Genomic DNA, 16,756 nt, shown 5'->3' on the forward strand with positions numbered 1-16,756 from the left:
AAGAAACCACTATACCTTGACGATCTATTTGGAAATCAAATTAAAAAGGAAGTTGAATAGAGAAGGTAACTGAATAAAAATGGAAGTTGAATAAAATTTAAAATGAAAGTTCCATAAAATTAAAAACGGAAGTTCATTCAAGAAACCACTATACGTTAACGATTTATTTGTAAATTATATAAAAAAGGAAGTTGAATAGATAAGAAATTGAACAAAAATGATAGTTGAATAAAAATAAAAATGGAAGTTTATACAAGAAATCACAATACCTTAACGATCAATTTGTAAATTAAATAAAAAAAGAAGTTAAATAGAAAAGTAATTGAACAAAAATGATAGATGAATAAAAATAAAAATGGAAGTTGCATAAAATTAAAAATGGAAGTTCAGTCTTGAAACCACTATACCTTAACTATCTATTTGGAAATTAAATTAAAAAGGAAGTTGAATAGAAAAGAAAATTGAATAAAAATGAAAATGAAAGTTGCATAAAATTAAAAATGGAAGTTCATTCAAGAAAACACTATACCTTAATGATCTATTTGGAAATTAAATAAAAAAGGAAGTTGAATAGAAAAAAAAAATTAAATAAAAATGGAAGTCGAATAAAAATGAAAATGGAAGTTTCATAAAATTAAAAATGGAAGTTCATTCAAGAAATCACTATACCTTAACGATCTGTTTGGAAATTAGATAAAAACGGAAGTTGAATAAAATTAAAAATTGAAGTTGAATAAAATTAAAATTGGAAGTTCATTCAAGAAACCACTATACCTTAACGATCTATTTATAAATTAAATAAAAATGGAAGTTGAATAGAAAAGGAAATTGAATAAAAATAAAAATGGAAGTTGCCTTAAATTAACAATGTAAGTTAATTTAAGAAACCACTATGCATTAACGATCTATTTGGAAATTAAATAAATAAAATGAAGTTGAAGAGAAAAGGAAATTGAATAAAAATGAAAGTTGAACAAAAATAAAAATAGAAGTTGCATAAAATTAAAAATGGAACTTCATTCAAGAAACCACAATACCTTAACGATCTATTTGGAAATTAAATAAAAAAGGAACTTGAACAGAAAAGTAAATTGAATAAAATGGAAGTTGAATGAAATTAAAAATGGAAGTTCATTCAAGATACACTATACCTTAAGGATCTATTCGGAAATTAAATAAAAAAAGGAAGTTGAATAGAAAAGGAAATTGAATAAAAATGGAAGTTGAATAAAAATAATAATGGAAGTTTCATAAAATTAAAAATGGATGTTCGTTTAAGAAACCACTATACCTTGACGATCTATTCGGAAATTAAATTAAAAAGGAAGTTGAAAGAAAAGGAAATTCAATAACAATGGAAGTAGAATAAAAATAAAAATGGAAGTTTCATAAAATTAAAAATGGAAGTTTATTCAAAAAAATCACAATTTCCTTAACGATCTATTTGGAAATTAAATAGAAAAGGAAGTTAAATAGAAAAGGAAATTGAATAAAAATGGAAGTTGCATAAAATTAAAAATTGAAGTTCATTGAAGAAACAACTATAATTTAACAATCTATTTGGAAATTAAGTAAAAGAAGAAGTTCAATAGAAAAGTAAATTGATTAAAAATGCAAGTTCAATAAAAATAAAAATGGAAGTTGCATAAAATTAAAAAAAGAAGTTCATTCAAAAGCCACTATACCTTAACGATCTATTTAAAAATTAAATACAAGAGGAAGATGAATAGAAAAGAAAGTTGAATAAAAATGAAAATTGAATAAAAATAAAAATAAAAGTTGCATAAAATTAAAAATGGAAGTTCATTCAAGAAATCACTATAATTTAACGATCTGTTTTGAAATTAAATAAATAAGGGAAGTTGAATAGAAAAGTAAATTGTCTAAAACTTGAAGTCGGATAAAAATCGAAAATGGAAGTCGTATAAAATTAAAAATGAAAATTCATTCGAGAAACCATTATACAATAACGATATATTTCAAACTAAGATAAAAAAGGAAGTTGATTAGAAAAGGAAATTGAATATAAATTGAAGTTGAATAAAAATAAAAATGGAATTTTCAGAAAATTAACAACGCAAGTTTACTCAAGAAACCACTATACCTGAACGATCAATTTAGAAATTAAATAAAAAAGGAAGTTGAATAGAAAAAGAAATTGAATAAAATTGGAAGTTGAGAAAAATAAAAATGGAAGTTCATTCAAGAAACCACTATAACTTAACGATCTATTAGGAAATTAAATAAAAAAGGAAGTTGAATAAAAATAAAATTGAAAGTTGCATAAAATTAAAAATGGAAGTTCAATTAAAAAACCACTATACCTTAACAATCTATGCGGAAATTAAAAAAAAAAAAAAAAGAAGTTGAATAGAAATGGAAATTGAATAAAAATAAAAATGGAAGTTTACTTAAGAAACCACAATACCTTAACGATCAATTCGGAAATTAAATAAAAAAGGAAGTTAAATAAAAAAAGAAAGTTGAATAGAAAAGAAATTGAATAAAAATTGAAGTTGAATAAAAATAAAATGGAAGTTGCATGCAATTGAAAATGGAAGTTCATTCAAGAAACCTATACCTTAACGATCTATGTGGAAATTAAATAAAAAAAGAAGTTTAATAGAAAAGTAAATTGAATAAAAATGGAAGTTGAATAAAAATATAAATGAAAGTTGCATAAAATTAAAAATGCAAGTTCATTCAAGTAACCACTATAACTTAATGATCTATTTGGAAATTAAATAAAAAAGGAAATTGAATAGAAAAGTAACGTGAATAAAAATGGAAGTTGAATAAAAATATAAATGAAAGTCGAATAAAATTAAAAATGGAAGTTCATTCAGGAAACCACTATACCTTAACGATCTATTTGGAAATTAAATAAAAAAAGAAGTTTAATAGAAAAGTAAATTGAATAAAAATGGAAGTTCATTCCAGAAACCACTATACCTTAACGATCTATTTAGAAATTAAATAAAAAAGGAAGTTGAATAGAAAAGGAAATTGAATAAAATGGAAGTTGCATAAAATTAAAAAAAGAAGTTCATTCAAGAAACCACTATACCTTAACGATCTATTTGGAAATTAAATACAAGAGGAAGATGAATAGAAAAGAAAATTGAATAAAAATGGAAGTTGAATAAAAATAAAAATAGAAGTTGCATAAAATTAAAAATGGAACTCCATTTAAGAAATCACTATAATTTAACGATCTATTTTGAAATTAAATAAAAAAGGAAGTTGAATAGAAAAGTAAATTGTCTAAAACTTGAAGTTGGATAAAAGTAAAAATGGAAGTTGTATAAAATTAAAAAGGGAAATTCATTCAAGAAACCATTATACCTTAACGATCTATTTCAAAATAAGAGAAAAAAGGAAGTTGAATAGAAAAGGAAATCGAATAAAAATTGAAGTTAAATAAAAATAAAAATGGAATTTCCTGAAAATTAACAACGGAAGTTTATTCAAGAAACCATTATACCTCCATGATCAATTTAGATATTTAATTAAAAAAGGAAGTCGAATAGAAAAAAAAAATTGAATAAAAATAGAAGTTGAATAAAAATAAAAATGGAAGTTCATTCAAGAAACCACTATACCTTAACGATCTATTTACAAATTAAATAAAAAAGGAAGATGAATAAAAAAGGAAATTGAATAACAATGGAAGTTGAATAAAAATAAAATTGGAAGTTGCATAAAATTAAAAATGGAAGTTCAATTAAAAAACCACTATACCTTAACAATCTATTCGGAAATTTAAAAAAAAAAAAAGGAAGTTGAATAGAATTGGAAATTGAATAAAAATAAAATTTGAAGTTTATTCAAAAACCACAATACCTTAATGATCAATTTGGAAATTAAAGAAAAAATGAAGTTGAATAAAAAAGGATGTGAAATAAAAAAAGAAAGTTGAATAGAAAAGTAACGTGAATAAAAATGGAAGTTGAATAAAAATAAAAATTGAAGCTGCATAAAATTAAATATGGAAGTTCATTGAAGAAACCACTATACCTTAACGATCTATTTGGAAATTAGATAAAAAAAAAAGAAAAAAGAAGTTGAATAGAAAAGGAAATTAAATAAAATAGAAGTTGAAAAAAATTAAAAATGGAGATTGCATAAAATTAAAAATGGAAGTCCATTCAAGAAACCATTGTACCTTAATGATCTATTTAGAAATTAAATAAAAAAACAAGTTGAATAGAAAAAGGGAATTGAATAAAAATAAAAATGGAAGTTGCATAAAATTAAAAATGGAAGTTCATGAAGAAACCAATATACCATAACGATCTATAGGAAATTAAATAAAAAAAGAAGTTGAATAGAAAAGGAAATTGAAAAAAAAAATGAAAGTTGCATTAAATTAAAAATGGAAGTTCATTCAAAAAACCAGTATACCTTAACGATCAATTTGGAAAGTAAATAAAAAAGGAAGTTCAATATATAAAGGAAATTGAATAAAAGTGGAAGTTGAATAAAAATAATAATGGAAGTTACATAAAATTGAAAATAGAAGTTCATTCAAGAAACCACTATACGTTAACGATCTATTTGGGAATTAAATAAAAAAGGAAGTTGAATAGGAAATGAAATTGAATAAAAACTGAAGTTGAATAAAAATAAAAATGGAAGTTAAATAAAATTAACAATAGAGGTTGATTCAAGAAACCACTATAGCTTAAAGATCTGTCTAGAAATTAAATAAAAAAGGAAGTTGAATAGAAAGCGAAATTGAATAAAAATGGAAGTTGAATAAAAATAAAAATGGAAGTTCATTGAAGTAACCACTATACCTTAACGATCTATTTGGAAATTATATAAAAAAAGGAAATTGACTAAGAAAGGTAACTGAATAACAATGGAAGTTGAATAAAAATAAAAGTGGAAGTTACATAAAATTAACAATGGAAGTTCATTCAAGAAACCACTATACCTTAACGATCTATTTGGAAATTAAATAAAAAAGGATGTTGAATAGAAAAGAAAATTGAATAAAAATGGAAGTTCAATAAAAATAAAAATGGAAGTTGCATAAAATTAACAATAGAAGTTGATTCAAGAAACCACTATACCATAACGACCTATCTGGAAATTAAATAAAAAAGGAAGTTGAATAGAAAAGAAAATTGAATAAAAATGGAAGCTGAATAAAAATAAAAAAAGAAGTTCATTCACGAAACCACTATACCTTAACAATCTATTTGGAAATTAAATAAAAATGGAAATTGAATAGAAAAGGCAACTGAATAACAATGGAAGTTGAATAAAAATAAAAATGGAAGTAACATAAAATTAACAATGGAAGTTCATTCAAAAAACCACAGTACCATAACGATCTATTTGGAAATTAAATAAAAAAGGAAGTTGAATAGAAATGAAAATTTAATAAAAATAGAAGTTGAACAAAAATAAAAATGGAAGTTGCATAAAATTAAAAGTGGAAGTTCCTTCAAGAAACCACAATACGTTAATGATCTATTTGGAAATTAAATTAAAAAGGAAGTTGAATAGAAAATGAAATTGAATAAAAACTGAAGTTGAATAAAAATAAAAATTGAAATTGCCTAAAATTAACAAAGGAAGGTCATTAAAGAAACCACTATACCTTAACGATCTATTTGGAAATTAAACAAAAAAGGAAATTAAATAGAAAAGAAAATTGAATAAAAATAAAAATAGAAGTTGCACAAAATTTGAAATGGAAGTTCATTCAAGAAACCACAATACATTAACGATTTATTTAGAAATTAAATAAAAAAGGAAGTTGAATAGAAAATGAAATTGAATAAAAACTGAAGTTGAATAAAAATAAAAATGGAAGTTGCATAAAATTAACAATAGAAGTTGATTCAAGAAACCACTATATCTTAACGATCTATCTGGAAATTAAATAAAAAAGGAAGTTGAATAGAAAAGAAAATTGAATAGAAATGGAAGTTGAATAAAAATAAAAATGGAAGTTCATTAAAGAAACCACTATACCTTAACGATCTATCTGGAAATTAAATAAAAAAGAAAGTTGAATAGAAAAGAAAATTGAATAAAAATGGAAGTTGAATAAAAACAAAAAAGGAAGCTCATTCAAGAAACAATTATGCCTTAACAATCTATTTGGAAATTAAATAAAAAAGGAAATTGAATAGAAAAGGTAACTGAATAACAATGGCAATTGAATAAAAATAAAAATGTAAGTTACATCAAATTAACAATGGAAGTTCATTCAAGAAACCACTATACCTTAACGATCTATTTGGACATTAAATAAAAAAAAAAGTTGAATAGAAAAGAAAATTAAATAAAAATGAAGTTGAATAAAAATAAAAATGGAAGTTGCATAAAATAAAAAATGGAAGTTCATTCAAGAAACCACAATACGTTAATGATCTATTTGGAAATTAAATAAAAAAGAAAGTTGTATAGAAAATGAAATTGAATTAAAACTTAAGTTGAATAAAAATATAAATGGAAATTGCTTAAAATTAACAATGGAAGTTCATTCAATAAACCACTATTCCTTAACGATCTATTTGGAAATTAAATAAAAAAAGCAGATTGAATAGAAAAGGAAACTAAATAAAATGGAAGTTGAATAAAAATAAAAATGGAAGTTGCATAAAATTAAAAATGGAAGTTCATTTAAGAAACCACTATACCTTAACGATATATTTGGAAATTAAATAAAAAAGGAAGTTAAATAGAAAAGGAAATTGAATAAAAATGGAAGTGGAATAAAAATAATAACGGAACTTGCATAAAATTAAATATGAAAGTTCATTCAAGAAACCACTATACCTTAACGATCTATTTGGAAATTAAATAAAAAAAGAAGTTGAATAGAAAAGTAAATTAAATAAAACGGAAATTTAATAAAATTAAAAATGGAAGTGGGATAAAATTAGAAATGGAAGTTCATTCAAGAAACGACCTTAATGATCTATTTGGAAATTAAATTAAAAAAATGAAGTTGAATAGAAAATGAAATTGAACAAAAATGGAAGTTGAATAAAAATAAAAATGGAAGTTCATTTAAGAAACCACTATACCTTAACGATATATTTGAAAATTAAATAAAAAAGGAAATTGAATAGAAAAGGTAACTGAGTAACAATGGAAGATGAACAAAAATAAAAATGGAAGTTACATGAAATTAACAATGGAAGTTTATTCAAGAAACCACTGTACCTCAACTATCTATTTGGAAATTAAATAAAAAACGAAGTTGAATAGAAAAGTAACATAAATAAAAATGGAAGTTAAATAAAAATAAAAATGAGAATTGCAGAAAATTAAAAATTGAAATACATTCAAGAAACCACTATACCTTAACGATCTTTTTGGAAATTAAATAGAAAAAGGAAGATTAATAGAAAAGTAAATTGAATAAAAATTGAAGTTGACTAAAAATAAAAATGAAAGTTGCATAAAATTAAAAATGGAAGTTCATTCAAGAAACCACAATACCTTAACGATCTATTTAGAAATTAAATAAAAAAGGAAATTGAAGAGAAAAGGAAATTGAATAAAATTGGAAGTTGAAAAAAAATGAAAATGGAAGTTGCATAAAATTAAAAATGGACGTTCATTGAAGAAACCAATATACCTTAACAATCTATTTGGAAAGTAAATAAAAAAGGAAGTTGAATAAAAAAGAAAAGTAAATAAAAATGGAAGTTGCAGAAAATTAAAAATGAAAGTTGCAGAAAATTAAAAATGGAAGTTCGTTCAAGAAACCACTATACCTTAACGATCAATTTGGAAATTAAATAAAAAAGGAAGTTTAATAGAAAAGTAAATTGAATAAAAAAGGAAGTTGAATAAAAATAAAAATGAAAGTTGCATAAAATTAAAAAAGGAAGTTCATTCAAGAAACCACTATACCTTAACGAGCTTTTTGGAAATTAAATATAAAAAGGAATTTCAATAGAAAAGGAAATTGAATAAAAATGAAAGTTGAATAAAAATAAAAATGGAAGTTGCATAAAATTAACAATAGAAGTTGATTCAAGAAACCACTATACCATAACGACCTATCTGGAAATTAAATAAAAAAGGAAGTTGAATAGAAAAGAAAATTGAATAAAAATGGAAGCTGAATAAAAATAAAAAAAGAAGTTCATTCACGAAACCACAATACGTTAACAATCTATTTGGAAATTAAATAAAAAAGGAAATTGAATAGAAAAGGCAACTGAATAACAATGGAAGTTGAATAAAAATAAAAATGGAAGTAACATAAAATTAACAATGGAAGTTCATTCAAAAAACCACTGTACCATAACGATCTATTTGGAAATTAAATAAAAAAGGAAGTTGAATAGAAATGAAAATTTAATAAAAATAGAAGTTGAACAAAAATAAAAATGGAAGTTGCATAAAATTAAAAATGGAAGTTCATTCAAGAAACCACAATACGTTAAGGATCTATTTGGAAATTAAATGAAAAAGGAAGTTGAATAGAAAATGAAATTGACTAAAAATTGAAGTTGAATAAAAATAAAAATTGAAATTGCCTAAAATTAACAAAGGAAGCTCATTCAAGAAACAATTATGCCTTAACAATCTATTTGGAAATTAAATAAAAAAGGAAATTGAATAAAAAAGGTAACTGAATAACAATGGCAATTGAATAAAAATAATAATGTAAGTTACATCAAATTAACAATGGACGTTCATTCAAGAAACCATTGTACCTTAATGATCTATTTAGAAATTAAATAAAAAAACAAGTTGAATAGAAAAGGGAATTGAATAAAAATAAAAATGGAAGTTCATGAAGAAACCACTATACCATAACGATCTATAGGAAATTAAATAAAAAAAGAAGTTGAATAGAAAAGGAAATTTAATACAAAAAAATGAAAATTGCAGAAAATGAAAATTTGAAATTCATTCAAGAAACCACTATACCTTAACGATCTTTTTGGAAATTAAATAAAAAAAGGAAGATTAATAGAAAAGTAAATTGAATAAAAATTGAAGTTGACTAAAAATAAAAATGAAAGTTGCATAAAATTAAAAATGGAAGTTCATTCAAGAAACCACAATACCATAACGATCTATTTGGAAATTAAATAAAAAAGGAAATTGAAGAGAAAAGGAAATTGAATAAAATTGGAAGTTGAAAAAAAATGAAAATGGAAGTTGCATAAAATTAAAAATGGACGTTCATTGAAGAAACCAATATACCTTCACAATCTATTTGGAAGGTAAATAAAAAAGGAAGTTGAATAAAAAAGAAAAGTAAATAAAAATGAAAGTTGAATGAAAATAAAAATAGAAGTTGCAGAAAATTAAAAATGGAAGTTCGTTCAAGAAACCACTATACCTTAACGATCAATTTGGAAATTAAATAAAAAAGGAAGTTCAATAGAAAAGTAAATTGAATAAAAAAGGAAGTTGAATAAAAATAAAAATGAAAGTTGCATAAAATTAAAAAAGGAAGTTCATTCAAGAAACCACTATACCTTAACGATCTTTTTGGAAATTAAATATAAAAAGGAAGTTGAATAGAAAACCAAATTGAATAAAAATGAAAGTTGAATAAAAATAAAAATAGAAGTTGCATAAAATTAACAATAGAAGTTGATTCAAGAAACCACTATACCATAACGACCTATCTGGAAATTAAATAAAAAAGGAAGTTGAATAGAAAAGAAAATTGAATAAAAATGGAAGTTGAATGAAATTAAAAATGGAAGTTACAGAAAATTTAAAATGGAAGTAAATTCAAGAAACCACTATACCTTAACGATCTATGTGGAAATTAAATAAAAAAGGAAGTTTAGTAGAAAAAGTAAATTGAATAAAAATGCAAGTTGAATAAAAATAAAAATGGAAGTTCAACAAAATTAAAAATGGAAGTTCATTTAAGAAACCAATATACCTTAACGATCTATTTGGAAATTAAATAAAAAAGGAAGTTGAATAGAAAAGAAAATTGAATAAAAATGGAAGTTGAATTAAAATAAAAATGGAAGTTGCATAGAATTAGCAATAGAAGTTGATTGAAGAAACCACTATACCTTAACGATCCATTTGGAAATTAAATAAAAAAGGAGGTTGAATAGAAAAGGAAACTGAATAAAATGGAAGTTGAATAAAAATAAAAATGGAAGTTGCATAAAATTAAAAATGGAAGCTCATTCAAGAAACCACTATACATTAACGATATATTTGGAAATCAAATAAAAAAGGAAGTTAAATAGAAAAGGAAATTGAATAAAAATGGAAGTTGAATAAAAATAATAATGGAAGTTGCATAAAATTAAAAATGGAAGTTCATTCAAGAAACCACTATACCTTAACGATCTATTTGGAAATTTAATAAAATGGAAATTGAATAAAATTAAAAATGGAAGTGGGATAAAATTAAAAATGGAAGTTTATTCAAGAAACCATTGTACCTTAATGATCTATTTGGAAATTAAATAAAAAAGGAAGTTGAATAGAAAAGGAAATTGAACAAAAACGGAAGTTGAATAAAAATAAAAATGGAATTTGTGTAAAATTAACAGTAGAAGTTGATTCAAGAAACCACTATAGCTTAACGATCTATCTGGAAATTAAATAAAAAAGGAAGTTGAATAAAAAAGGAAATTGAATAAAAATGGAAGTTGAATAAAAATAAAAATGGACGTTCATTAGAAAAACCACTATACCTTAACGATCTATTTGGAAATTAAATAAAAAAGGAAATTAAATTGAAAAGGTAGCTGAGCAACAATGGAAGTTGAATAAAAATAAAAATGGAAGTTACATAAAATTAACAATGGAAGTTCATTCAAGAAACCACTTTACCTTAACGATCTATTTGGAAATTAAAAAAAAAAAGGAAGTTGAATAAAAATAAAAGTGGAAGTTGCATAAAATTAAAAATGGAAGTTCATTTAAGAAACCACAATACATTAACAATATATTTGGAAATTAAATAAAAAAGGAAGTTGAATGGAAAATGAAATTGAATAAAAACTGAAGTTGAATAAAAATAAAAATGGAAGTTGCATAAAATTAACAATAAAAGTTGATTCAAGAAACCACTATACCTTAACGATCTATCAGAAAATTAAATAAAAAAGGAAGTTGAATAGAAAAGAAAATTGAATAAAAATGGAAGCAGAATAAAAATAAAAAAGGAAGTTCATTGAAGAAAAACTACTATACCTTAAAAATCTATTTGGAAATTAAATAAAAAAGGAAATTGAATAGAAAAGGTAACTGAATTACAATGGAAGTTGAATAAAAATAAAAATGGAAGTTACATAAAATTAACAATGGAAGTTCATTCAAGAAACCACTATACCTTAATGATCTATTTGGAAATTAAATAAAAATTGAAGTTGAATAGAAAAGAAAATTTAATAAAAATGGAAGTTGAATAAAAATAAAAATGAAAGTTGCATAAAATTAAAAATGGAAGTTCATTCAAGAAACCACAATACGTTAATGATCTATTTGGAAATTAAATAAAAAAGGAAGTTGAATAGAAAATGAATGTGAATAAAAACTGAAGTTGAATAAAAAAAATTGAAATTGCATAAAATCAACAATGGAAGTTCATTAAAGAAACCACTATACCTTAACGATCTATTTGGAAATTAAATAAAAAAAGAGGTTGAATAGAAAAGGAAACTGAATAAAATGGAAGTTGAATAAAAATAAAAATGGAAGTTGTATAAAATTAAAAATGATAGTTCATTCAAGAAACCACTATACCTTAACGATATATTTGAAAATTAAATAAAAAAAGAACTTAAACAGAAAAGGAAATTGAATAAAAATGAAAGTTGAAAAAAAAAAATAACGGAAGTTGCATAAAATTAAAAAATGAAGTTCATTGAAGAAACCACTATACCTTAACGATCTATTTGGAAATTAAATAATAAAAGAAGTTGAATAGAAAATGAAATTAAATAAAAAGGAAATTGAATAAAATAAAAAATGGAAGTGGGGTAAAATTGAAAACGGAAGTGGGATAAAATTAAAAATAGAAGTTCATTAAAGAAACCATTGTACCTTAATGATCTATTTGGAAATTAAATAAAAAATGAAGTTGAATAGAAAAGGAAATTGAACAAAAATGGAAGTTGAATAAAAATGAAAATAGAAGTTGCGTAAAATTAACATTAGAGGTTGATTCAAGAAACCAGTATAGGTTAACGATCTATTTGGAAATTAAATAAAAAAGGAAGTTCAATAAAAAATGAAATTGAATAAAAATGGAAGTTGAATAAAAATGAAAATAGAAGTTCATTCAAGAAACTACTATACCTTAACGATCTATTTGGAAATTAAATAAAAAAGGAAATTGAATAGAAAAGGTAACTGAGTCACAATGGAAGTTGAATAAAAATAAAAATGGAAGTTACATCAAATTAACAATGGAAGTTTATTCAAGAAACCACTATACCTTAACGATCTATTTGGAAATTAAATAGAAAAGGAAGTTGAATAGAAATGTAACTTGAATAAAAATGGAAGTTAAATAAAAATAAAAATGGAAGTTGCAGAAAATTAAAAATTGAAGTTCATTCAAGAAACCACTATACCTTAACGATATTTTTGGGAATTAAATAAAAAAGGAAGTTTAATAGAAAAGGAAATTGAATAAAAATTGAAGTTGAATAAAAATAAAAATGAAAGTTGCATAAAATTAAAAATGGAAGTTCATTCAGTAAACCACTCTACCTTGACGATTTATTTGGAAATTAAATAAAAAGGAAGTTGAATAGAAAAGGAAATTGAATAAAAATGGAAGTTGAATAAAAAAGAAAATAGAAGTTGTATAAAATTAAAAATGGACGTTCATTGAAAAAACCAATACCTTAACGATCTATTTGAAAATTAAATAAAAAAGGAAGTTGAATAGAAAAAAAAATTGTATAAAAATGGAAGTTGAATGAAAATAAAAATGGAAGTTGCAGAAAATTAAAAATGGAAGTTTATTCGAGAAACCACTATACCTTAACAATCTATTTGGAAATTAAATAAAAAATGAAGTTTAATAGAAAAGCAAAATGAATAAAAATTGAACTTGAACAAAAATAAAAATGAAAATTGTACAAAATTAAAAATGGAAGTTAATTCAAGCAACCACTATACCTTAACGATCTATTTGCAAATTAAATAAAGAAGGAAGTTAATAGAACAGGAAATTGAATAAAAATGCAAGTTGAATAAAAATAAAAATGGAAGTTGCATAAAATTAAAAATGGAAGTTCAATGAAGAAACCAACATACCATAACGATCTATTTCGAAATTAAATAAAAAAAGGAAGTTGAATAGAAAAGAAAATTGAATATAAATGGAAGTTGCAGAAAATTAAAAATGGAAGTTCATTCAAGAAACCACTATACCTTAACGATCTATTTGGAAATGAAATAAAAAAGGTAGTTTAATAGAAAAGTAAATTGAATAAAAATGCAAGTTGAATAAAAATAAAAATGAAAGTTCCATAAAAGTAAAAATTAAAGTTCATTGAAGAAACCAGTATACCTTCACGATCTATTTGGAAATTAAATAAAAAAGCAAGTTGAAAAGAAAATAAAATTGAATAAAAATGGAAGTTGAATTAAAATAAAAATGGAAGTTGCATAAAATTAACAATAGAAGTTGATTCAAGAAACCACTATACCTTAACGATCTATCTGGAAATTAAATAAAAAATGAAGTTTAAAAGAAAAGAAAATTGAATAAAAATGGAAGTTGAATAAAAATAAAAAAAGAAGTTCATTCAAGAAACCACTATACCTTAACAATCAATTTGGAAATTAAATAAAAAGAGGAAATTGAATAGAAAAGGTAACTGAATAACAATGGAAGTTCGTTCCCGAAACCACTATACATTAACGATCTATTTGAAAATTAAATAAAAAAAGAAGTTGAAGAGAAAAGGAAATTAAATAAAATGGAAATTGAAGAAAATTAAAAACGGAAGTGGGATAAAATTAAAAATGGAGGTTCATTAAAGAAACCATTGTACCTTAATGATCTATTTGGAAATTAAATAAAAAATGAAGTTGAATAGAAAAGGAAATTGAACAAAAATGGAAGTTGAATAAAAATAAAAGTGCATGTTGCATAAAATTAACAATAGAAGTTGATTCAAGAAACTACTATAGCTTAGCGATCTATCTGGAAATTAAATAAAAAAGGAAGTTGAATAAAAAAAAATTGAATAAAAATGGAAGTTGAATAAAAATAAAAATGGAAGTTCTTTCAAGAAACCACTATACCTTAACGATCTATTTGGAAACTAAATAAAAAATGAGGTTGAACAGAAAAGGAAACTGAATAAAATGGAAGTTGAATAAAAATAAAAATGGAAGCTGCATAAAGTTAAAAATGGAAGTTCATTCAAGAAACCACTATACTTTAACGATATATTTGGAAATTAAATAAAAAAGGAAGTTAAATAGAAAAAGGAAATTGAATAAAAATGGAAATTGAATAAAAATAATAATGGAAGTTGCATAAAATTAAAAATGGAACTTCATTCAATAAACCACTATACCTTAACGATCTATTTGGAAATTAAATAAAAAAATGAAGTTGAATAGAAAAGAAAATTGAATAAAAATAGAAGTTGAATAAAAATAAAAAAGAAAATTGAATAGAAAAGGTAACTGAATAAGAGTGGAAGTTGAATAAAAATAAAAATAGAAGTTACATAAAATTAGCAATGGAAGTTCATTCAAGAAACCATTATACCTTAACAATCTATTTTGAAATTAAATAAAATAGGAAGTTGAATAGAAAAGAAAATTGAATAAAAATAGAAGTTGAATAAAAATAAAAATGGAATTTTTATAAAATTAAAAATGGAAGTTCATTCAAGAAACCACAATACATTAACAATCTATTTGAAAATTAAATAAAAAATGTGGTTGATTCGAAAATGAAATTGAAAAAAAAACTGAAGTTGAAAAAAAATAAAAATGGAAGTTGCATAAAATTAACAATAGAAGTTGATTCAAGAAACCACTATACCTTAACGATCTATCTGGAAATTAAATGAAAAAGGAAGTTGAATAGAAAAAAAATGAATGAAAATAAAAATGAAAGTTGCAGAAAATTAAAAATGGTAGTTCATTCAAGAAACCACTATACCTTAACGATCTATTTGGAAATTAAATAAAAAAGTAAGGTTAATAGAAAAGTAAAGTGAATAAAAATTGAAGTTGAATAAAAATAAGAATGGAAGTTTAATAAAATTAAAAATGGAAGTTCATTCAAGAAACCAATATACCTTAACGATCTATTTCGAAATTAAATAAAAAAGGAAGTTGAATAGAAAAGAAAATTGAATAAAAATGTAAGTTGAATTAAAATAAAAATGGAAGTTGCATAAAATTAACAATAGAAGTTGATTGAAGAAACCACTATACCGTAACGATCTATCTAAAAATTAAATAAACAATGTAGTTGAAAAGAAAAGAAAATTGAATAAAAATGGAAGTTAAATAAAAATAAAAAAGGAAGTTCATTCAAGAAACCGCTATACCTTAACAACCTATTTGGAAATTAAATAAAAGAGGAAATTGAAGAGAAAAGTTAACTGAATAACAATGGAAGTTGAATAAAAATAAAAATGGAAGTTACGTAAAATATACAACGGAAGTTCATTCAAAAAACCACTATACCTTAACGATCTATTTGGAAATTAAATAAAAAAGGAAGTTGAATAGAAAAGAAAATTTAATAAAAATGGAAGTTGAATTAAAATAAAAATGGAAGTTGCATAAAATTAACAATGGACGTTGATTGAAGAAACCACTATACCTTAACGATCTATCTGAAAATTAAATAAAAAATGAAGTTGAAAAGAAAAGAAAATTGAATAAAAATGGAAGTTGAATTAAAATAAAAAAGGATGTTCATTCAAGAAACCACCATACCTTAACAACCTATTTGGAAATTAAATAAAAAAAGAAACTGAATAGAAAAGGTAACTGAATAACAATGGAAGTTGAATAAAAATAAAAATGGAAGTAACGTAAAATTAACAACGGAAGTTCATTCAAAAAATCACTATACCTTAACGATCTATTTGGAAATTAAATAAAAAAGGAAGTTGAATAAAAATAAAAATGAAAGTTGCATAAAATTAAAAATGGAAGTTCATTCAAGAAACCACAATACGTTAATGACCTTTTTGGAAATTAAATAAAAAAGGAAGTTTAACAGAAAAGGAAATTGAATAAAATTGAAGTTCAATAAAAATAAAAATGAAAGTTGCATAAAATTAAAAATGGAAGTTCATTCAATAAACCACTATACCTTAACCATCTATTTGGAAATTAAATAAAAAAGGACGTTGATTAGAAAAGGAAACTGAAAAAAATGGAAGTTGAATAAAAATAAAAATAGAAGTTGCATAAAGTTAAAAATGGAAGTTCATTCAAGAAACCACTATAACTTAACGATATATTTGGAAATTAAATAAAAAAGAAAGTTAATAGAAAAGGAAATTGAATAAAAATGGAAGTGGAATAAAAATAATAATGGAAGTTGCATAAAATTAAAAATGGAAGTTCATTCAAGAAACCACTATACCTTAACGATCTATTCGGAAATTAAATAAAAAGGGAAGTTGAACAGAAAAGAAAATTTAATAAAAATGGAAGTTGAATAAAAATAAAAAAGGAAATTGCATAGAAAATGTAACTGAATAAAAATGGAAGTTGAATAAAAATAAAAATAGAAGTTACATAAAATTAACAATGGAAGTTCATTCAAGAAACCACTATACCT

This window comes from Camellia sinensis, unplaced genomic scaffold (assembly GCF_055761805.1).
Source record: "Camellia sinensis isolate YWXY unplaced genomic scaffold, ASM5576180v1 Unanchor2, whole genome shotgun sequence".
Lineage (NCBI taxonomy): Eukaryota > Viridiplantae > Streptophyta > Magnoliopsida > Ericales > Theaceae > Camellia > Camellia sinensis.